General features: G+C 45.2%; 1 long non-coding RNA gene across 4 annotated transcripts in view; it reads left to right on the top strand.

Annotated features, from left to right (window-relative positions):
* The window catches only part of LOC149435142 (uncharacterized), a 135,928-nt gene that overhangs the window by 92,981 nt on the left and 19,208 nt on the right, over window positions 1–23,739 (top strand). For 3 of the 4 annotated variants that reach the window (XR_016308542.1, XR_016308543.1, XR_016308544.1), the window contains one exon: window positions 11,938–12,080. This is a non-coding gene — a long non-coding RNA (uncharacterized LOC149435142). Of the gene's footprint in view, window positions 1–7,624; window positions 7,729–11,937; window positions 12,081–23,739 lie in introns of those variants that run through there. The other variant, XR_016308541.1, reaches the window with a different exon arrangement.

Raw genomic sequence — 23,739 nt, 5'->3', positions numbered from 1 at the left:
CTAGTACCGGGAGGTATTAACTGGACACAAAACCTACCAGAGGAGGAGAGTCCCACCACTACTGCTGAGGAGGATTCCACGGTTTTGGAGGAACATAAAGAGGCACTTTTAGCTCATTGGTCCTGAGGGGCCTGGGCAGGAAGGTGAGGGGGCACCCCTGTCACTGTGGATTCACACTCAGTTTGGAGCACCTGCATGAAGAGTTGTTGTGTTTCACTTATTAGGACACTCAAGGACTTAGTATTTTATATGTCACTGGGAGTGACCACAGTACTATATTCTTACAAGGGATAAGATATATTGGATTAGCATATATTATATGTTCATTTGTATAGGAATTTGTAGCGCTGCACTGTTTTATGTTTTCTATTTTTTAACCTCCTTGATCCCCTACAATCTGGCTTCCGTCCTCTACACTCCACTGAAACCGCCCTACTCAAACTCACCAACGACCTGCTAACCGCTAAAGCCAATGGCCACTACTCAGTGCTACAACTCCTCAACCTCTCCGCGGCTTTCAATATGGTCGACCACCCCCTCGTCCTCAAAAGACTATACTCTTTCGGCCTCAGAGACTCCGCTATCTCCTGGCTCTCTTCCTATCACAACGCTCCTTCAGCGTTACCTATAACGCTGCCACCTCCCCCTCACTCCCCCTCTCTGTTGGGGTCCCCCAAGGTTCTGTCCTCGGGCCCCTTCTCTTCTCCATCTACACCTCCTCCCTTGGTCATCTGATAAACTCCCATGGCTTCCACTACCATCTCTATGCCGATGACACTCAAATCTATCTCTCTACCCCTCGCCTCACCCCTTCAGTCTCCGCCCGAATCACTAGCTTTCTGATCGACATTTCAGATTGGATGTCACTTCACTTCCTCAAATTAAACCTTGCCAAAACCGAGCTCCTAGTTTTCCCCCCAGCCCGTGTCTCTCACATGTGGTACCCCCATACTCGGGAGAAGTAGCAGAATGTATTTTGGGGAGTAATTCCACATATACATATGGCATGTGTGAGCAAGAAACGATTTAAATGACAATTTTGTGTAATTTTTTGTCATTTTCCAAAAACTTGTGGTAAAAAAATAAATTCTTCTATCGATTCAACATGCCTCTCAGCAAATAGTTTGGGGTGTCTACTTTCCAAAAAGGGGTCATTTTGGGGGTTTGGGGCATTTTATGCTTAGCATTAGAAGTTTATGCCACACATCACTCACTCTTCTAACCACCTGAAGACCAAGCCTTTTCTGACACTTTTTGTTCACATTAAAAAAATCAGTATTTTTGCTAGAAAATTAAAGTGAACCCCCAAACATTATATATTTTTTTAGAGCAGACACCCTAGTAAATAAAATGGTGGGTGCTGCAACTTTTTATCTCACATAGTACTTACACAGCGATTTTTCAAACGCAATTGTTTTTTAAAATATACACTTTTTTACATTTTAATGCACAAAAACACAATATATTGGCCAGTTATTTGGTATGATATAAAAGATGATGCTATGCTGAGTAAATAGATAACAAACATGACATGCTTTAAAATTGCGCATGCCCTGTGCAATGGCGACAAATTGCATACATTTTTAATATCTATAGGCAACGCTTTAAAAGCCTTTACAAGCTACCATTTTAAATTTAGAGAGGAGGTCTAGAGCTATAATTACTGCCCTTGATCCAACGTTCGTGGCGATACCTCTCCTGCATGGTGCAATCGCTGTTTCCATACTGGCACAGGGTCAACGCTGTCGACCGCAGGTGAGGGTGGGCGAGGTTCCTTTTTTTTTTTCTGATTTAATTATTTTTACACTGTCCCTTTAATTTTTTTTTTTGATCACTGTTAATGCTATCTCAGGGAGGGGGAGGGGGGCATTTTCTGCAGCTAATTAGCCACTAGGAATGCTTTTACATGAAAGCCCATCGCCGGCTGAAAAAAATGATACCAGGATGATGCCTGCAGCTGCAGGCATCACCCTGGTATAACCATTCAAAGTCCAGTGGTGTACCAGTACGTCGCTGGTCCTTGTTGGGTGTATATGCTATGTTCTTTTTTTCTTTATGCAGCCTGTGGGCTGAATGAAAAAAAAGAGAAGAAATCTCTGCAAGGAAAAGTGTGTGGTGGTATGCCCACCATTAGAAACCTCCCTGCATCCACCCACTTCTAATGGTGGGCACACATGAAATGTGCCAACAAATATAAAATATATATACCGAAGCATAGGGGCCATCCACCCACTGGCCACCCCAGGCCCCCATGCTTCGGCATATATGCTCTTTTTTTTAACTGCGGATGAAAAATCTCATCCGACAGCACTGCACACACCTACCTATGTCTATTCTGAAAGCAAGACCCTGTTGCTGTCAGAATAAACAGGTCAGTGCTGCAGTTTGACATTCCTGCAAAGAAATCAACAATGGTTAACAATAAAACATTAACTCAATAAAACAACTTTATAATTGAAATATCTCTTCAAGGAAAAGTGTGTGGTGGTATGCCCACCATTAGAAACCTCCCTGCATCCACCCACTTCTAATGGTGGGCACACATGAAATGTGCCAACAAATATAAATATTTTCCTTGCCGGCTGTTTTCCACCTTCAACTCCCTGCTCTCTCTGCCCCCACCTCCACCCAGTACCTCACTCACCGCCCACTTCCAAAGCAAGATCGACGCAATTCGCAGGGACATCACCACTGCTCAGACTTCCGCCCCACCTAGCATCCCTCACACGAAAACCCCCTCGACACTCCTCTCCTTCAACCTCACCACTGTCCAGACCTCCACCCCACCCAACATTCCTCACGCTAAAACCCCCGCAACACTCCACTCCTTCGACCCCGTTACCACCCAAGAGGTCACTAAGATCTCTGAAGCTCGCCTTAGCACCTGCCCCCTTGACCCTGTCCCCACACAACTCCTACGATCACCCTCCTCCTCCATCCTACGCTCCCTCACTCACATCTTTAATCTCTTCCTCTCTACTGGCACATTCCCCTCCACTCTGAAGCACGCGCACATCACTCCCATACTTAAAAAACCCTCCCTGGATCCCACTGACCTGAACAACCTTAGACCCATCTCCCTGCTGCCATTTACATCCAAACTCATCGAACGCTTTGCCTATAATCGCTTAAGCTCCCACCTCACCGACAACAACCTCCTTGATCCTATTAATATATAGTACCCCCTGTGCTATTATACCGTTAAAACGCTAAGCAGCCAGCACTTAAGTGCCACAACCCAGGCACCAAACACAGTCAAAAAATAGAAAACATAAAACAGTGCAGCGCTACAAATTCCTATACAAATGAACATATAATATATGCTAATCCAATATATCTCATCCCTTGTAGGAATATAGTACTGTGGTCACTCCCAGTGACATCTAAAATAGCGTTTGTTACACCACACCATAGGTGTACTGCCTGTGTGGATCCTAATAGGGTGCACCAAGATGGCACCCACGCTGGATATGACGTCACTGCGCGGTCCGTTTAGGCCCCTCCCACTGGCGTATCTATGCGTTACGTCACGATTGGTGCACGTGATTTCCTCAGGATATCCTGAGGAAGTCACGTGCACCAATCGTGACGTAACGCGTAGATACACCAGTGGGAGGGGCCTAAACGGACCGCGCAGTGACGTCATATCCAGCGTGGGTGCCATCTTGGTGCACCCTATTAGGATCCACACAGGCAGTACACCTATGGTGTGGTGTAACAAACGCTGATGAATAGCTGCATAAGTGTGAGTAGACAACTGTAGTGTGGCTTTTAATAAAGTAAACGGTTTTACACTATGTTGGATCTTTTGGCTTTACTGGGGATTGTTATGGAGAGGCACCTGTCCTAGTACCGGGAGGTATTAACTGGACACAAAACCTACCAGAGGAGGAGAGTCCCACCACTACTGCTGAGGAGGATTCCATGGTTTTGGAGGAACATAAAGAGGCACTTTTAGCTCATTGGTCCTGAGGGGCCTGGGCAGGAAGGTGAGGGGGCACCCCTGTCACTGTGGATTCACACTCAGTTTGGAGCACCTGCATGAAGAGTTGTTGTGTTTCACTTATTAGGACACTCAAGGACATAGTATTTTAGATGTCACTGGGAGTGACCACAGTACTATATTCTTACAAGGGATAAGATATATTGGATTAGCATATAATATATGTTCATTTGTATAGGAATTTGTAGCGCTGCACTGTTTTATGTTTTCTATTTTTTAACCTCCTGATCCCCTACAATCTGGCTTCCGTCCTCTACACTCCACTGAAACCGCCCTACTCAAACTCACCAACGACCTGCTAACCGCTAAAGCCAGTGGCCACTACTCAGTGCTACAACTCCTCAACCTCTCCGCGGCTTTCAACATGGTCGACCACCCCCTCATCCTCAAAAGACTATACTCTTTCGGCCTCAGAGACTCCGCTATCTCCTGGCTCTCTTCCTATCTATCACAACGCTCCTTCAGCGTTACCTATAACGCTGCCACCTCCCCCTCACTCCCCCTCTCTGTTGGGGTCCCCCAAGGTTCTGTCCTCGGGCCCCTTCTCTTCTCCATCTACACCTCCTCCCTTGGTCACCTGATAAACTCCCATGGCTTCCACTACCATCTCTATGCCGATGACACTCAAATCTATCTCTCTACCCCTCGCCTCATCCCTTCAGTCTCCGCCCGAATCACTAGCCTTCTGAACGACATTTCAGATTGGATGTCACTTCACTTCCTCAAAGTAAACCTTGCCAAAACCGAGCTCCTAGTTTTCCCCCCAGCCCGCGCCCCCCCCCCCCCGACCTCTCCATCACGACCAACAACACCACCATCAGCCCCACCCCGCAAGCCAGAGTACTTGGTGTCATTCTAGACTCCAATCTGTCTTTCCAGCCCCAGATCCAATCGCTGACAAATTCATGCAGACTCCACCTCCACAACATCTCCAAAATACGCACATTCCTAACTCCAGAAACTACAAAGCAACGCGTTCACTCCCTTATCATATAACGACTTGACTACTGTAACTCCCTCCTTGTCGGCTTACCCCAACACAGGCTAACCCTGCTTCAGTCTACTCTGAATTCTGCGGCCAGACTCATCCACCTTACTAACTGCTCCGTATCTGCCACCCCCCTCTGCCAATCCCTCAACTGGCTTCCGATTGCCCAACGCATAACACTCAAAATACTAACACTGATGTACAAAGCTGTTCATAACACTGCCCCAAACTACATCACCGACCTGATATCCATCTACCACCCAAATCGCACTCTCCGCTCCTCACAAGACCTCCTACTCTCTAGTTCCCTGGTCTCCTCCTCCCATGCCCGCCTCCAGGGCTTCTCCCATCCTCTGGAACTCACTACCCCAATCCATCAGACTGTCACCTACCCTCCTCACCTTTAGGCGCACCCTGAAAACCCATCTCTTCAGAGAAGCCTACCCCGCCCTCACCTAACTGCTGATCTCCTCCGCTCCCCCCACCACTCCATCCCCCACTGCCATTTCCTCCTGTACCACTCTCCCCTCCCTCCTAGATTGTAAGCTCCAAGGAGCAGGGCCCTCGAACCCCTCATGTATTTTATTGTATTGTTACTGTATTGTCTCATGTATTGTCTCCCATTGTAATGTACAGCGCTGAGCAAACTGTTGGCGCTATATAAATACAGTATAATAATAATATTTAGACTACTACAATAAAGAACATATTTTAAAATATATAATACTAATAATAATATTCAACAACTATATTTTTTTTTGTTTTTTTTTTGTTTTTTTTTTTAATTTTTTTGTTTTTTTGGTTTTTTTTTTAAAGCATTAAATACTATAACTTCTACAAGACAGGAAAACTCTTAAAATATATAATACAATAAATACATCTAAGCTGATAATATTAATAATAGATCTCTATAATACCATTCTCCTCATCGATCACGTAGTCGATTCCATTGTCATCTAGAAACTCTCTCATACGGTTGAAATCCTGGTTCCCTCGCACGATAGGAATGTTCGCCCGGCACATGGGACAGGTAGCACTCTGTTCAACCCATTGTTGGAGGCAGCGGTTGTGGAATTGGTGATCGCAGGGTAGGGTAGTATTGGCGTCTCCATCTTCACAATCTGCTAAACAAATGGTACAGATTACCTGCTCCTCGCCGCGAGGCTCCATGGCCGGTGCTCCCTGTGGCTCCATGGCTGGTGCACCCTGTGGCTCCATGGCTGGTGCACCCTGTGGCTCCATGGCTGGTGCACCCTGTGGCTCCATGGCCAGAGCTCCCTGTGGCTCCATGGCCAGAGCTCCCTGTGGCTCCATGGCCAGAGCTCCCTGTGGCTCCATGGCCGGTGCTCCCTGTGGCTCTGGGTGGTGCTCAGCAGCCCTGTTGCGGTCTCTTGGAGATCGGCTTCGGCTGATGGCGGCGTCCTCCCTTCTCTGCCGATGTTGCGCTCTGGACCTCGTCCGATGAGCTATGGGAGACTCTCCGCCCTCCTGACGTGATGGCCTTCCACGAGATGGACGTCGTGAAGATCTCGGCATCCTGGTAGTAATTGATGCCGGAGTACCTGAAAACAGCTTAAATATATCTAATATTAAGTAATAAAGGTACAATTTCTGGGGAAATTGTGTTCTTGCCTGCAGCAGTAGTCTACAAGTGCAGTGGGCGGAGTAGCATTTGTCACTCTGCTGGCTGCTCACACACCTGGGTTCCTATGGCAACTCACTCTACAGCAAGGGCAGAGGAGTGGGCGGAGCCTCTGTTGACACAGCTGGGTTGCTATGGCAACTCACTCTGAGAGGCATTTTTATATACACACTGCTCCAACTTGCCAACTTCACTGGCGATTGCCATCTTCAAACACTTGTAGTTTTAAAAGTATAAATGCTACCGTGAAAAGGGTTATATTGTTAGAATCACAAGAACCAGACCTAAATTTTGATGTATAGTATGTGTCTGAAATATTAAAAATGAATGCACAGTCGCAGTTTAAAAATGTCCCTTAAAATTTCAGGTGACTGTGAGTGAAGTTTCAATGAAAGTCAATGGGAGGGGTGAGTTGCAAACAAATGGTCATATTGTGAAAACTATCAGGACTATGGCTTAGCCGTGAACATTTTTAGTGACAGCAGGGTTAGCTGAACGTTTTGATATAAGATATGTGTAGGTGGGCTTGAAAATGACATAGTGATGGCAGTTTACAAATCATGTTCTGATTTTTCCTTCCACACTGTAGCTTTGTCATTTCTCACTCTAGTTGCACCATTCATTCCTATGGGAAAATTTCACCACAAAAACCGCGATATTTCGTGAACGATTCGGCGAAACGTTCCACAAAGTAATAGCAATCCGATCGGGAACAATCCGCACGTTTTGATATATTACTTGTCTTTGTAGTGTAAAAACTGTGGGAGGAGTTAGCGTGGCAAATTTGGCTATAAGAATAAGAATATATTTGTGAGATAACAATAAGTGATCTTTGCAAGAACACTGAATTACACAGGATTGGGGCCATTCAATGGTTATTATTGAGTTCTGCCACAAGATGGCATTCTCAGGTGTAATACCGCTCCTCGCCATAGATGTCTCCCTTCCCAGTCGGCTCTATACAGAGAAAACGGCGGCCATCTTTAGCTATGTAAAGTCTATGGGAGGCGGAGGAGAGGAGCAGCTGAGAGGGGAACAGGAAAGGAACGGCCGGGGTGGGGATGATGGCCTCCCGGGGGGAGCTGAGCTGAGCAGGTGAGGAGGACAGAGGGCAGGAGAGCTGGGTAGGTGGATGGAGGAGGCCGGGGGGCTTTGTGGAGAAGGCTGGGGGGATTGTCTGTATAAAAAGGCTGATAGGAGGTCATGTCTGGAGAAGGTGGGGGAATAAGAGGCACAGATATAGCTGGGGCTCCCCAACCTGCCCCCCAGCGTCCCCCCCACCTGCCTCCTCAGCATCTCCCCAATTTCCCCCTCAGCGTTATCCCCCCCGCCCCATTCAGCTTTATCCCCCCCACACCCTCAGCTTTATCCCCCCCCAGCTTTATCCCCCCACACCCTCAGCTTTATCCCCCCCCCTCCACACCCTCTGGGTTATCCCCCCCGCACCCACTTAGCTTTATCCCCCCCTCCGCCCACTTAGCGTTCTTCCCCCCTGCCCCCTTAGCGTTTCCCCCCCCCCACCTTTTCCCCCAGTTTCCCCCCCCCAGCCCAGTGTTTCCCTCCACCTGCCTCCCCCAGTTTTCCCCCAGAACACTGGGGAGGCAGACTGTGGCTGACCCCCCCCAGGCCTGCACAGGGTACAGCTCACTGAAATCAAAATAAAAGAAAAACAAAACTGTGTGACTGGCCCCCAAGTTGTGGCCAACAATGCCCTGAGTGTCCGAGTTCTCCAGTCCTCCCACTTCTTCCACAAGTCTTTCAGTGCCGCATTCCTGGGCCGTCCTGGTGTCATCCGGCCCTCAGAGTGTAACCAGTCCTCACCCAGGGTGCGTTTTTTTAGGTCATGTGGCAGAAATGTGCTGGTTGTTAAGAAGTGGCCGCCCACCGGCATCCTTCACAGCCAATCAATAGCTGCTAGTTAAAGGATAAGTTCACTTTTTATGAATAAAAGCACTTTTTTTTAAAAATTTTCTGGTGGAAAAAAAATGTGCACTTATTTATTTGTTTCAGGAGCCTGTAAAGCTTTGTACCAGCAATCAGCAGATGGCTGATTGCTGGTACTCAGCAATCACAGAGATCACCAGATGCGCGCTGCTGGGGGCACGCGGGAGGGCGCGTTCTAGGAGGATGTCGTATGACGCCCTCCCAGAACTGGACAACTGCGCTGTAGCCTTTATTCGGCTATAGGCTGGTTGTCAAATGGTTAAGAAGCCAGTACCTGATGACGTCCTTAACAACCAGCTATTCACCAATATGCTTTGCAATGCAACACATTTAACACACACCACAAAACGCACAGCAACCGTGGTATAAACGTGTGAAATATGCATATGTGTTTTTGCCGCAAGTCAGCGTGAAAGTAGCCTAAGTGATGACACAGCCCCTGTGATGTTGCTTGTCACATGGTGTTTCGGGAAGTAAACAGAGGAAGGCTTGTGAGAGTGAGAACCTATACTATAGATCTGTGATCATGTCATTAGAGCAAAGGTGTCTTCACATCGCAGCATTTTAGGATACTGAGAATATTCGTTAGAATGCACACGTGCCAGAGGTGTCCCCAGGAAGGTAAACATCAGTATTGTATTAACCGCTTCCCGTCCACCCTATAGCAGAAGTACTGCTACAAGGCGGCACGGGTGCACAAAATCACGTGTATATACCTGATTTTGCATTTCCAGGTAGGGGGCGCCCATGTGCCCTACCCGCGTCACCATTCGCGGCTGCAGCTATCAGTCACCGGGTCCCAGTCGGTGTTTACTCACCGGCACACGGTGATTGCCGAACATCTCCGACAGTGAAGGGGGGGGGGGGGGGGGGAATGGTTTGTAAACAAAACAGTTCTCTCCCCTGTCAGCTCCTGCCCACTGCTTTGCATGGCTGTGCAGAGCACTAACACACAGCCCCATAGTAACACAGAACACAGGTTAACCCTTTAATTGCCCCACATGTTAACCCCTTCCTCCCAGCTGCCATTAGTACAGTGTCAGTGGTTTTTATTAGCACTGATCACTGTATTGGTGTTCTTAGGGATGTCAGTGAAAACAGGTCAGTTCCACCCAGTGTCAGAATGCCCACTGCAGTCCCGCTATAAGTTACTGATCGCCGTCATTACTAGTAAAAAACAAAAAAAAAAAACCCAGTATATATACCGCCATTTGTAAACACTATAAATTTCACGTAAGCCAATTAATTTACACATATTGGGATTTTTTTATAGCAAAGACATGGAGCAGAACACATTTTGGCTTAAATTTGTGATGAAATGTGATTTTTAAAAAATTTTTACTGGACATGTCTAAATGTCTAATAGCAAAAAGTCAAAAATATTGGTTTTTTTTTTCAAAATCGTCACTTTTTTTTTTTTTATTGTGCAAAAAATAAAAATGCATAGGCAATCAAATACCACCGTATCATTGACCAGCCGTAATGCAAAACAATGGCCTGCTCAGGAAGGGGGTTAAATCCTCTGGAGGGCAAGTGGTTAAAGGTTAATTCACCTTTTGTAACATGTTACCCCCATATTCAGAGTGTAACATGTTATGAAAGCACTGGCCCCCGCTCCCTGCAGATCACCAGCTTTGTCAGCTAGTGAGCGATCTTCTCCCCGATAGCTGTCAAATGTTTAAAAAATGTGGCCGTGCGGGGCTCCATTTGCCTGGTCACATCACTCCTCTGTGAATGAGAAACTACTAGTCCCGACAGACTTAGCGGCTGTCAGTTTGTAGTTCTCAATGAACTACCACGGCACTGTGGAGCACTGGGATAGTTCATTCAGTCTTTCTGTCAGTATATCTGCTTGCTTGTACATCCTGTATGGGGTGAGCAGATGTACTGACAGATCTGCAGGAGACCTGCATGGCATCAGTGATCTGCCTATCGCTGGTGCAATGCTTTCCAGGCTTCGGCAGCAAAAAATAATGCACATTTTTTTACCTGCATATAAAATGTGCATTTTTTTTTTTTTTTTATCAAAAGGTGAACTTACCCGTGAACTAAAGGGCTTTGGAAGGTGAGAATACCGGCAGCAAGTATTATGGAGTATTTTAATTCTTGGGATTAGAAAGCCTTAATGTATAACTAAAGGAAAAACTTTTTTTTTTTTTTTTTGGGGGGTAGAGAGGAGAGGGATTAGAACACCTGTCAGGTTTTTATTGCTGTCTTTGTCCCTGAGAGATCCCCCCTCTCTATGTGTCCTGTTTGCCATTATCATCGAAGGTAAATGTAAAAGAAAATCCCAAATTTTGTGTTGTCCCCAGAAAAGTAATAGAGGGGAAATCTTCCAATGAGGGACCCCAAAGTATTCCCTTAATTTTCAGGGATTTTTTTGACTTCCTGTTTTGGCTATGGGACAGGAAGTGAAGGTAAATCTCCCCAATGGGACACAGATGGCAAAAAATAAAACTGACGGGGGTTATAAATGTCCAAAATGAAAAAGAAATGTTGCCTATAGTTCTACTTTATACCCCTATTAAAACATTGAACTCTTTCTTAGCAGGATCAGTGATGTTCTCGCCTATGCCGTCCCTTCACCCACTTGTCTCCCCCCCCCCCCCCTTGAGCTGACATCTTAATTGTGGTCACCCAGCTGTGACACCTTTTGGCTTCACAGCTGGGTGCCCACTGCACGAGGTGTACTGCACCTCCCGAATGGTCCGGCAGTCTTCTTGGACCTGTAAAGTGTCCTAGAAGACTGTGGGGGGAAGGAGGAGGGCATGCTAGAACCAGGGACCCGCTCCCCCCCCCCAAAAAAAAGTGTAAAATGTGGCAGTGGAGGGGGTAGGAGGCAGACAAACAGAGCTGCCCCTTTTGGTGGAGCTCCCTTTAATATATCTATAAATTATTTTTTTTTAAATGCAAACAGTAACTGAAATTTGATTTATTATCAGCTTCTTGAAGTCAGCAGAGATCAGACTAAGGGGGGGGGGTGCTGCAGCAGTGCAAGGGACCAGTTGATTGTGCTCATGTGCTGATAGGAGGAGAAGGGGAAGTGACAGAAAGATTCGGCTTTCTGCTTCTCTCTTTACTGTTCAGTCATAGGCTAGGGGAAAGGCAAGACCTGTAAGTGTTAGTTATCTGCAGCAGAGAAAAATGGGGTTCCTGCTCTGACAAACAGTACTGTGCTGTGTGGCAGAGCTGTGTAGATTTCAGGACTGGAGGGATAGAAATATAAGTCCTTTGTCAGATAAGACCTGTATAAATATTTCAGCCATATGTTTGAGGTTAATATTATATAAAGGCTGGTATGTGTGAAATGTATTTATATATTTTGTTGTTTCTTTTTGTGTATTTTTCTCCTGGTTTAAGGTTTCTGCTGGTTTCTCCTTGATCAGTGATGGTCCAGTGAGCTAAGCAGTGTGTGAGATGATTAAGTAAGAAGTTGGGACCATGGGGCAGAAGAAAAAGCCATTTCTCAGGTTACTGGATTACCTGGTGATCATAGGCGCAAGGTAAGCCATGGTTCCTTTTCATGTTTTATCACTAGAGTACTACAGCAGGCATCACTCGGGCAGTTTAGTTCTATAACCAAAACACACATACATTGTCAGCAGCAATCCACTGCCTATCCAGAGCTCCTTTTTATTCTTAGTAATTTCAGATCATACACTAGAAGGATAGATGACATTTTAGCAAAAATCAATATTCCATCTCTCTGTTCTCTCCTTTGTCTTTGGCTCAGAGACAGCAGCGGGAGCCATTGGCCAGTGAGGAGGAAGCCGGGCCAGGCTGTGCTTTGTGAGTCAATAGACACTCAGAGCTGGCTCTGCAGTGAACCTGCACGAGTGCTCCCATAGCCAGTGGCTTGCTATGAGGACACTTGGCAAAGGGGGAGGAGCCAGGGACCCGAGGGGAGCACAGAGCAGGTAAGTATGACATGTTTATTATTTTAAAGAAAATAAAATGGGTTTAGAATCACTTTAAGTTGCTGTTTTGAGACAATTACAGGGGATTGCCATATCTGTTTTCCTTTTGAAAATGTAAAAGTCAACACATTCTTCAATTTAAATCAGCTAAATACATTTTGGATGCTTCAAAACAAAAGTATTGTAACAAAAAAAAAATATTTTGTCTAGTGGTACATAGAAATGAAAATTCTGGTGCCGAAAATGAAAATTCAAAATGCACTTAGCCGAGAACCGAAATGCACAATTTTTAAACATGAATATATATTTTTTTGAAAAAAATACACTTTGATTAGAAAAAAAACAACAATATATACCTCAATTTTTTTGTAAAATATGAAAGAGAATTTTACGGCGAGTAAATAGATGCCCAACATGTCATGCTTTAAAATTGTGCACGCTCTTGGAATGGTGTGAAACTGCGGTACTTAAAAAATCTCCATGGGTGATGCTGTAAAAATTTCTACAGGTTAGCAGTGTAAAGTTACAGAGGAGGTCTAGTGCGATAATTATTGTTCTTGCTCTGATGTTCGTGGCGATACCCTCACACGTGGTTTGAATATTGTTTACATATGTGGACATGGCCTACATATGCGTTCACCACTACGTGGGGTGACAGGGACACTTTCAACTTTTTTTTAATTTATTTATTTTTGTTTTGTTTTTTGCACTGTCCCTTTAAAAAAATTGTTATCACTTTTATTCTTATCACAAGAAATGCATGCATCCCCTGTGATAGAAATAATTAGTGACAGGTCCTCTTTATGGAGAGATATGGGGTCAATAAGACCCAACATCTCTCCTTTACAATGTAAAGAATTGGATCAAAAAAAAACCCATTGATCTAGTGCTTTAAAAAAAAAAAATGTCCGTAACCGGAAGTGACATCGCTCCGGTCCTCCAAGGGCATAGAGATGAGTGGAGGCCATCTTTCCTTCACTCATCTCTATGCCCAGCGCCGGGATCGATGGTTTCTCAGGTGAGGCTGAGAACTCCCGAGTGGCGGCAGCGAGGGGCGGGGTTTTTTTGGCACCCGTATCGGTGCTTTTTTTCATTTCGGCCGACGGCCGAAAGGGGTGTTTTTGGCAGAAACGCTTCGGGCCACTGAAATTTCGGTGCATCCCTAGTTTGGTCCACTACCTGCAATGCTGCTGAGAAGGACCCTTTCTCGCTGTGTGGAGGCAACGGTTGCCTTTCAGAGATCTGATACACCCACTGCTGAGTCAGAGACAGAACTCTCCAATCTGCAAGGTGCATGAGTGTCGCTGATCCCAAAGCTATAGGTCTGTCCTCTGCAGAACAACTGCTGCTTCCACAGAAAGAGCAAGGGTCCTTCACTGCAAAATGCTGTCAGGGGAAAAAAAGCTCAGTTCACGGGAAAGAAAGTACGTAAATTTCATTTGGGTTCAGCGTTGCATGACCACGAAATTGTCAGTTAAAGTAACGCAGCGCTGTAATGCAAAGAATGGGCTGGTAAGGAAGGGGGGGGGGGGGTAAATCCTCAGTAGGGCAAGGGGTTAAATATGTGTTAACCTCAACACAGTGTACCATAAATAATCAAATGCAAACTGCTCATATTACAACATTGTGTATACATTCGATAAACATAAAGTAAACCAAAGAATATGTAAGTTAAAAGTTCAAAAAGATAATACGAAGGTGTGAAAAGGGCCAGTGGTTTGGTACTTGTAATAACATGCTCCACTTAACAGTACTGTTGGTGCCCCACATGGACCAACACTCACCCTATGTAGGTGACCAATTATCTCTAGTATGGTCAACAGCACTTGTGGTGTATTCCCCTGTACAATCATCACAGTTTTGTTTATCCGGGTAGTATGCAGCACACCAGATGAATCCACTCATAGAAAGGATTCCCCCTCTATTTTTACTACATTCTCTCGGGCCCTTAGTAATGTGGGGTCCTTCAGTTGTTCAGTGGCAAAATTTTCCCTGTGTACTTCTAAGTCAAACACTAGGGGTTGTAGGCTCCTCCCTAGGCTCTGTTTTCCCTGCTAATACTGGCAAGGGAAACACAGGCTCAATCCTCACCCTCAGAGGATTCCCTAGGATAACCTTCAGGCTCTGAAGGACCATTTAATGGGAAATCTGGGCCATTCTAGAGCTCCCAGAATTTTGGGAAATCCCTCCCCACAATGGCGTCATGTGGCAGTTGGGGAACCAGATCCACCTGATGACACAGGTTACCGAGGGAGGTCTCAAAGGACACTGTTGCCACTGGATACTCTCTCGTGTCCCCATGAACACAAATGACTGCCAATTTTCTAGGGTGCAAGGTTTTTCCCGTTACCAATTCAGTTTTTTCCAAAGTAACCAGGCTACCTGAATCCAACAATGCAACAACATTTTTACCATCAATACCCATTTTGCATAAAGGTTTCTCATTTCCCTTTTCAGCAGTGCAAGTAACAGTTGCAAATGGGGACTGCTGTCTCTCAGTAAGAAAGTCACAGTGCATTGGTTCATCCGTACTTGGGCAATCTGCTGCTACATGTCCCTTTTCCCGGCAGCGGTAACAGATTATCCTTCTGCTCACCTCTGGCGGGTTTGGCTTTCCAGGCCGCTCACGCCAGATATTGGAAACAGTCCCAAAAGTACCTTTCGTTCCCCCTTTTCCAATCTCTCCACCCCCATCCCTTGGTGCAATGTTACCCATTGCTGGGGATGGTCTGGTCTTGGGGTGGAAAGTCGGTGATTCCTTGAGGGAAGACGTAAGATTTTCAGTCGCTAGATATCTCTCCACAAGGTCCAAAAGCTTGTCTGCTGTTTGTGGATCTCCATGACTCATCCATTTCTGCAAGGTAGTAGGGAGAGACCTCAGAAATTTGTCCATCACCACCCTTTCCACAATCTTTGGTCCAGACAGTGTATCTGGCTGCAGCCATTTCCTGGTCAAATGAATAAGGTCATACATTTGGGATCGGGGTGGTTTTCCCAGTCGATAACTCCAGTTGTGTACCCGATGAGCCCGGACAGCCAGGGTTACGCCCAGCCGCGCCAAAATTTCCATTTTTAAACGATCCTAGTTCTTGGCTTCCTCAGGCTCAAGGTCAAAATAAGCCTTTTGGGACTCGCCAGATAGTGGGGTGGCCACTAGTCCAGCCCACTGCTCTTTAGGTCAACTTTCTTTTTCAGCTGTCCTCTCAAAAGTGGTCAGAAACATCTCAGGGTCCTCATCTGCAGACATCTTTGGCAGCAGGTGACTTACACGGAAAGATGGTATGGTAGTAAAATCACTCCCAGCCTCAGTCTGCTCACTCTGCTGAAGCTGTTTCATGATGGCTGCAATTTGCTGTTGGTGTATCTGTTCCTGCCATTCCAACGATTCCCTAAGGCGTGCCTACGCCTGTTCCGGGGCTTGCTGCTGGGCTGCAAGGCTCTGTTGCAAAACCTGCTGCTGGGCTGCAAGGCTCTGTTGCAAAACCTGCTGCTGGACTGCAAGGCTCTGTTGCAAACTTGCATTTGTTTTCTGCTGACTTGCATTTGCCAAAGCAAGCTGTCTCAGTATCTCTTCCATGCTGGCCTTGCTTCACCTGCCCGCATCCTCCACCATATGTGAGGGATTAACCCAGTAGCGGGTTGTGCTTGGCCCCCTGGATGGGTCAGAACACCGTGAAAGAGGCTCAGCACGACAGCAGGATCTTGGTGAAAAGTTTGTGCTTTATTTACAAGTCGGGTGAACACACGGTGCAAATAGTCAAAACAGCAAAAAAATACAAACAGAAAATAAAACCTTGCCCTGCTGGGCATCTAACTACAAACACAGGTTTCCTATCTAGCTGTCTGAATACAGCCTATTGCTGCTTAGACACAGAGTGTTCACACAGTCTAAGATCACACAGATTATCTCTCACCACAGGATGGTTTGGTTGCTCCCCAGTCTGTCCTGCACAGCAAACTGGTTCCAGGTTGGAGCATCCTCTCTAAGCAGCCTGGGCGTTTTATAGAGCCCAGAGCCCTCAACTCGCTACAGCTGAGCTAATGAAATCATCAGTGACCTAAAACGGCTCACTACACAGCACAACAGGAGAAACAGTCCGTGTATAACATGAACCTGGGGCAAATATACCTTCCATCCTGGACACATCCCTTAGTTCTTCCTGCCTTCTTGTCACAGCACCCTTTGAAATTATGGACAATCCTGAGGCACCCTATTCTGAAATGTATAAAAGTATTCTAATAGTTTTATATAACGCAGCAACATCCGCATACATAGGACGCCCAACATTAGAGGTGATTTGTTTTTCCAAAGTAAATACACTTTTGCACACTGGTACTGACTAGTATTCCAATGTTTCTCTTCTCCCTCAGTTTTTCTCTATCACTGAGATGTGACCCCCAGCACAGACCGAGAGGGGCGGGAGAGGGTCAAACCAAGATACTGTGCAGGCAACCAACATCCTCCTTATCAACTGATGATGTCATTGGTTGTCAGGCACTGGTGGCTAAAAGGTCCTAATGGTGCACAATGAAAACCTGTGGCTTTGTGTTACTAAAAGGCAGGCTTGTTCCACCCGCTGGCTTGTGTACAAGTTTTGGGCAATTTTTAGACCTTTTTCCAAGGCACCCCTGAAGAAACCTCAAGGCACCCTGGTTGAGAAAGGCTGGTCTAGTGCGTTAGTGTACAGTGCATTGCAGTGTCCAGTGTGCCAGTGTACAGTGCATTGCGGTGTCCAGTACATCACACAGTACGCTGCATTGCGGTGTCCAGTGTACAGTGCATTGCGGTGTCCAGTACGTCACACAGTACAGTGCATTGCGGTGCCCGTTGCGTTAGTGTACAGTGCATGGCGGTGTCCAGTGCATCACAGTGTACAGTTAATGGCGGTGTCCAGTGCATCACAGTGTACAGTTAATGGCGGTGTCCAGTGCATCACAGTGTACAGTTAATGGCGGTGTCCAGTGCATCACAGTGTACTGTGCATTGTGGTGTCCAGTGCGTTAGAGTACAGTGTATTTTAAATATTGTATTGTTTTTTTCCAGTTTTTTTCCACTACAAATAAGATGTGTGTGGTGCGCATATGAATTTGTTCTTTTTTTTTTTTCTTCTTCAAACTAGAGTCCGGCCCCCCAACAGTGTGAAGGTCTGTGAACTGGCCCCCTGTTTAAATAGTTTGAGGACCCCTGGTATAACCTGTAGGTCATAAAGCTACACATAAACCTATATTTGTTTTCTTTATTCTTCAATAGTCACAAAGGATATAAGTTCACTTTGTGTGCACCAAATGTCTTTGCAAACTTGGTTATTACCTTGCAAAAGTAGCAGTCCCATCGCTAGGCTGTGTGGAGTCTAGAGCTGTGAGAGGTACCCAGAAGGCCTCTCCCACTAAAGATTTTACAGAAAGCTGCTGTACAGAGATAACATTTCACACTGGATTGCTGCACAGATGTGGCAGAGATACACAAAGCACACAAAGATTGAAGGAAGAATACACACGCCTCTGGTAATTAGACAAGATTTGGTTATTCCAGGGTTTAGCTTTCAGATTTTTTTTCTGTATCTTGTTTAGGAGACTTTTACTTTCTTTTTCAGCGAAAGGTGCCTGCTCCGCAGGGGCTGCAGACTTTTAATTTTTTGGGATATTTAGGGTTATTGTTAGAAATAAGAGCACAGTTAGCCATAATGATATGACTGCGGTTCTTACATTTCCATATTGTATGAAAGACACACAAAGAAGGTAACTTGGACTGCAAGTCCACTTATAAACACCAATTAACCACTTCCTTACCGCCCTATAGCAGAAATGCTGCCAAAGGGCAGCACGGGTGCACAAAAACACGTATGTACACGTGATTTTGCATTTCCAAGTAGGGGGTGCGCGCAGGCCGCGTTCATGCCCTACCCACGCCGCCATTCGCGGCCACGGCTGTCAATCAGCGGGCCCAGGCCGATGATTACCTGCCAGCACCCGGTGATTACCGACAATCACTGACGGGGAGGAGGGCTACTTTGTTTACTAACAGTCGTCCTCCCCGTCGGCTCGGGCACACTGCTCCGGGTGTAAGCACGCCCCCATAGTAAAACAGCGCACAGTTAACCCTTTGATCACCCCTTATGTTAACCCTTTTTTGCCCAGTGCCATTAGTACAGTGTCAGTGCTTTTTTTTTTTTTTTTAGGACTGATCACTCTATTGGTGTCACTGGGGATATCAGTGACACCAAGTCAGTTCCTCCCAGTGTCAGAATGCCCACCACAGTCCCGCTATAAGTCGCTGATCGCCGTCATTATTTATAGAAAAAAGAAAATAAATTCCAGTATCTATACCGCCATTTCTAGACGCTATAACTTTCACGTAAACCAATTAATTTACTCTTATTGGGATTTTATTTTAGCAAAGACATGGAGCAGAATACATTTTGGACTAAATTTATGACCAAATTTTACTTTTTAATTTTTTTTTTTTTTTACTGGACATGTTTAATCGCTTCCGCGCCACCCTATAGTAGAAATACAGGGCGGCACGGGTGCATAAAATCACATATATGTATGTGATTTGCACTCCCACGGTTTTCGTGCCCCTCCCAGATAGCGTCAGATTTCCTGACAGTACACCAGTAATCCCATTTAACCCCTTGTTTGCCAGGAGCACACTCACATACACTATAAACCTCCATTGCTAGTATAGTCTTTGAATGGATCAATATCTTTGATCAGATCAGCACTATACCAGTGTTCACATTAGTATAGCGTCCCCAAAAACGCAGTATTAGCGGGATCAGCCCCGATACCTGCCAGCACCTGCGTTTGGCCCCTACGCTTACCGCGCCCTTCTCCCCCAGCAAGTGCAGTGTCAGTAGGTCACTGTCACTTGATACATTGCACACAAAACCGCAGTGTTTGTAGAATCAGGCCTGATCTCTGTTAGCACTTGCTGGTACATTTTTTTGTAGTGGTTCAAGCAGTCCCTGACAGCTAGGTGCTCCTTTTACCGTGGGGCGCACTAGGTACCTATAAATGTAGTGGCCAAAATGCCAATGGAAAGGTACTCTAGTGAAGAGGCCTACAGGATTCTGAGTATGTCAGGTGAGAACGAAGGGGAAGACTCCCTGACACAATCAGCCTCAAAATACGAACCTATAGACAACAGCTGCATCCTGACAGATAGCTCAGATGATGGAGAAGAGGTCTCTGCTAAGATCAGGCGTACCCAACCCCAATCCCAGGTTGCTGAGATGTTACAATTGCATGATGACTCTCATATGCAGCAGAGTGCCAGTACTAGTGCCACTCTACCTTTTGGTGAACTGGCGAGCACCAGCAGCCTAGTACATCCTGGTCTTTCACATACTAGCACTGCAGTATCACTTGGTGATGTGGCAAGTCCCACAAGTGTAGTACAAGCTGGTGCTGCAGGCATCATCCTGGTATAATGTTTTTCAGCCAGTGATCAGCTTTCATGTAAAAGCAATCCTAGTGGCTAATTAGCTGCAAGATTGCTTTTACAAGCAGCGAGAGACGATGCCCCCCTCCCCCGCTGCCTTCCACGGCCTTCTCGGGGGAACCTGAGAATGCAGCGGGTGTTTCTGCCAGCTGACCATAGAGCTGATTGGAGACCAGAATGGTGACAATCATCTCTATAGTCTAAGAAATCAGAAGCTACGAGCATTTCATCACTTCAGTTTTGCAGGATATAAACAGCGCCATTTGTAAATTGGGAAAGCATCTGATCACACCGATCTTGGTGAGATTAGATAATGTAAGAGTAGAGGAGATATCTAGAGTCTCATAGACCCCAGATTTCTCAAAAATGAATGTATGACAATATCCATTGAAGTTATAAGGGATATTTGCATTCCCTGTGATAGCATTAAAAGTGATCAAAAAAATGAAAAGGACAGTGTAAAAATAATGTAAAAAATCAAAATAACTTAAAAAATAAAGCACCCTCGCCCCCCCCCCCCCCCACATTGATCCCGTGCCAGTATGTTAACATCGGTTGCACCATGCATGTGAGGTATCGTTGCAAAAGTCAGATTAAGGTCAGTAATTCTAGCACTAGACCTCTGTAAATCTAAAATGGTAGCTTGTAAAGGCTTTTAAAGCATTACCTATGGATATTAAAAATGTATGCAGTTTGTCGCCATTGCACAGGGCATGCGCAGTTTTAAAGCATGTCATGTTTGGTATCAATTTACTCGGCATACCATCATCTTTTATATTTTACCAAATAATTGGCCAATATATTGTGTTTTTGTGCATTTAAAGTAAAGAAAGTGTATTTTTAAAAAAACAAATCGCTGCTCGAGTACTATGTGCCATAAATTGCAGCACCCACCATTTTATTCACTAGCGTGTCTGCTTTAAAAAATATATGATGTTGGCGGGTTCAAAGTAATTTCCTAGAACAAAATACTGATTTTTTTTCATGTGAACAGAGAAGTGTCGGAAAAGGCTTAGTCTTCAGGTGGTTAGAAGAGTGAATGATGTGTGGCATAAACTTCTAATGCTGGGCATAAAATGCCCCCACCCCCAAAACGACCCCTTTTTGGAAAGTAGACACCCCAAACTATTTGCTCCCGTGTATGGGGATACCATATGTGAGAGACGTCTTGGCAGTCTAGCCAAGTACAGGACCCCAAAATCCAATATGCTCCTTCAGGCTTTTAAAGGGCTTTATTTCCTCATTACACTTCCTGACTACCTATCACAGTTTCGGAGACCCTGAAATGCCAAGATAGCACCAACCCCCCCAAATGATCCCTTTTTGGAAAGTAGACACCTCAAGGAATTTACAAGAGGCATGGTGAGTGCTTTGCAGATCTTGTTTGTTGCCACGCGTTTTTAGAAACTTTTTTTTTTTTATATTTCAAAACCTTGTGAGGAAAAAATGAGATCTGAAAAATACTCACCATGCCTCTTTCAAATTCCTTGAGGTGTCTAGTTTCCAAAAAGGGGTCATTTTGGGGGGGTTGGTGCTGTCCTGGCATGTCAGGGCCTCCAAAACTGTGCTAGGTAGTTAGGAGGTGAAATGAGGAAGTTACGCACCTTCAGGCTTTCAAAGTGGTCATTGGATTTCAGGCTCCTGTATGTGGCTAGGGTCCCAAAAAGTCTCACACATGATATAAAAAAGCACACAGGTGATCAAATACCACCGAAAGAAAGCTCTATTTGTGTGAAAAAGTACATAAATTTTGTTTATGCGGTCATGCAATGCTGCACCCAATTATCAGTTGAAATAGTGCAGCGCCGAATAGCAAAAAAAAGCCTGGTCAGGAAGGGAGGTAAATCCTCAGGAGGGCAAGTGGTCAACACATTTATATGCGCTCACAAGTGTAAAATAGGATGGCAGGAATATATCCGAGCAGGACCAGTCACAGGTGTCAGAGCTTCAGGTGATCAGGCTGGAGCTGCTGTGAAAAGGGCCATGCATAGGGATTTCTGGAGCCAGGATAGATGCCTCCGCATCAGATGGGGAGCCAAGACTGTTCCTGCTAGTTTTCCACTTGCAAGGAGTCACGAAAGGATTATGAGAAATTCGTTTTTAAGAGTAACACCTCGTCTTCATCATCCTCCAGGCAGCAGAGAGCAGGCAAGTTTCAACAGTTACCGGAATTGTCAGATTGGCCTGACATTGAAGCATAGAGGGCCATGACACTTGCTGTAGCCAGGTACACGTGCAACTACATACCTAAACATACTTTATTCTTTGTTAAATATGTTGTACGCTTTCAAATAGTTATTCGTGTAATTCTACACCTTGTGTTTTCTGTTTATCTCACCTTGTAATCAGGGGCGGACTGACAACTCATGGGGTCCCCGGGCAATAGGGGATCATGGGGCCCCTGTGTCTTTGCCCAAACTCAAAAAAGCCTATGAAAAAGGTACCACGGGCATCTCATGGGGCCCCCCTACTGACCCCGGGCCCTCGGGCAGTGCCCAAGTTTCCAAATGGTCAGTCCGCCCCTGCTTGTAATGATAGGCTGATCAGTTCTCCTGTGTCTATGTATTCATACACCTAACTTGTCCCTTAGGACAGGCAACTACTTGTTTTGGGTCACACAGGGTCCTGTGCATGGAAATGCAGGCTGCACGTTATTCCTCATCCCCGAAATAACTACACTTATTTAAATAATGACACATACACAATATTTCTTCTTTTGGCATAAAATTTTGGCTGCGGCACTTTTATTGGTAATTACACACAACATAAATTAAATTTGCAATATCGTTTATTCAAAACTTTTACATTTTAATTATCAACCAGGAATAAGCTTGCTCAGTCTTTTAGGACTCGAGCTATCTGAAATAATTCTATCAATAAGACCCCACCAGCCAAACTATTTACAACGTCCGGCCTACCCAAGAGCCGCAGGCCAATTCTATACTATTTTGTAATGCTAAATGAAAGATATCTATACCTACGTTTGATAGATGCACACCGTCTGAACGATAAATGCCACTAACTCCTCCTTCTAGATCCGTGTGATGGTATGAAATTCCACCTATCAGAGGCATGAATTTTTCCATAGACTTGTTTAGTCGTCTTTTTTAATTGAGGATTAACTAACCATACAAGTCTAGGGACTACTTCTGAAAAGATAATGGTAGTATTCGGGGATGGTAAGTGGCAACGGTGTAAGTCCCGTTACGTCATGAACATTAGTTCTAGAGTTTTCTCATTGTCTATGGCATTTCCCCCAAGGTGTATGATTAATATCTGAGGTGCAGGCCAAACTTCAAACAACTTAGAAAGATGAAAAAACAAGTTAAACCATTTAAGACCACGTATTCCTTTCCATAAAATTAGAGATTTTGCAGGATCCGTTGTTAAATTAGCTGAATATGAACGCTGAGCCGCTCTTTTCAAAGCCCAGTAGACAAATGAATGTCCCAGTATCCATATATATCTTCTATCACCTGAAGAAATAAACAGACAGGTTAGGTCTAACATATAATTGGAAACGTTGTGACTCCTATCTACCTAATTTTTTTATTATTTCATCATCCAAGCCCATTTTTGCAGTTTGCGTAGCTGCGCCTATTCTAAACGAATGAGATGTGAATTTAAATTGTATAAGACCTAGTTTGTTAATGCCTTCTTTAACCACTTGAGCGCCTGAGGATTTACCCCCCTTAATGACCAGGCCTTTTTTTGCTGTTTTGGCGCTGCACTAATTCAAATAATTGTGCGGTCATGCAATGCTGTACCCAAACGAAATTTACGTCCTTTTTTTCACACAAA

The sequence above is a fragment of the Staurois parvus genome, unplaced genomic scaffold (genome assembly GCF_062004578.1).
Source record: "Staurois parvus isolate SC_StPar_1 unplaced genomic scaffold, SC_StPar_1.0 ptg001598c, whole genome shotgun sequence".
NCBI lineage: Eukaryota > Metazoa > Chordata > Amphibia > Anura > Ranidae > Staurois > Staurois parvus.
This window is presented reverse-complemented; position numbering and strand designations above follow the sequence as displayed.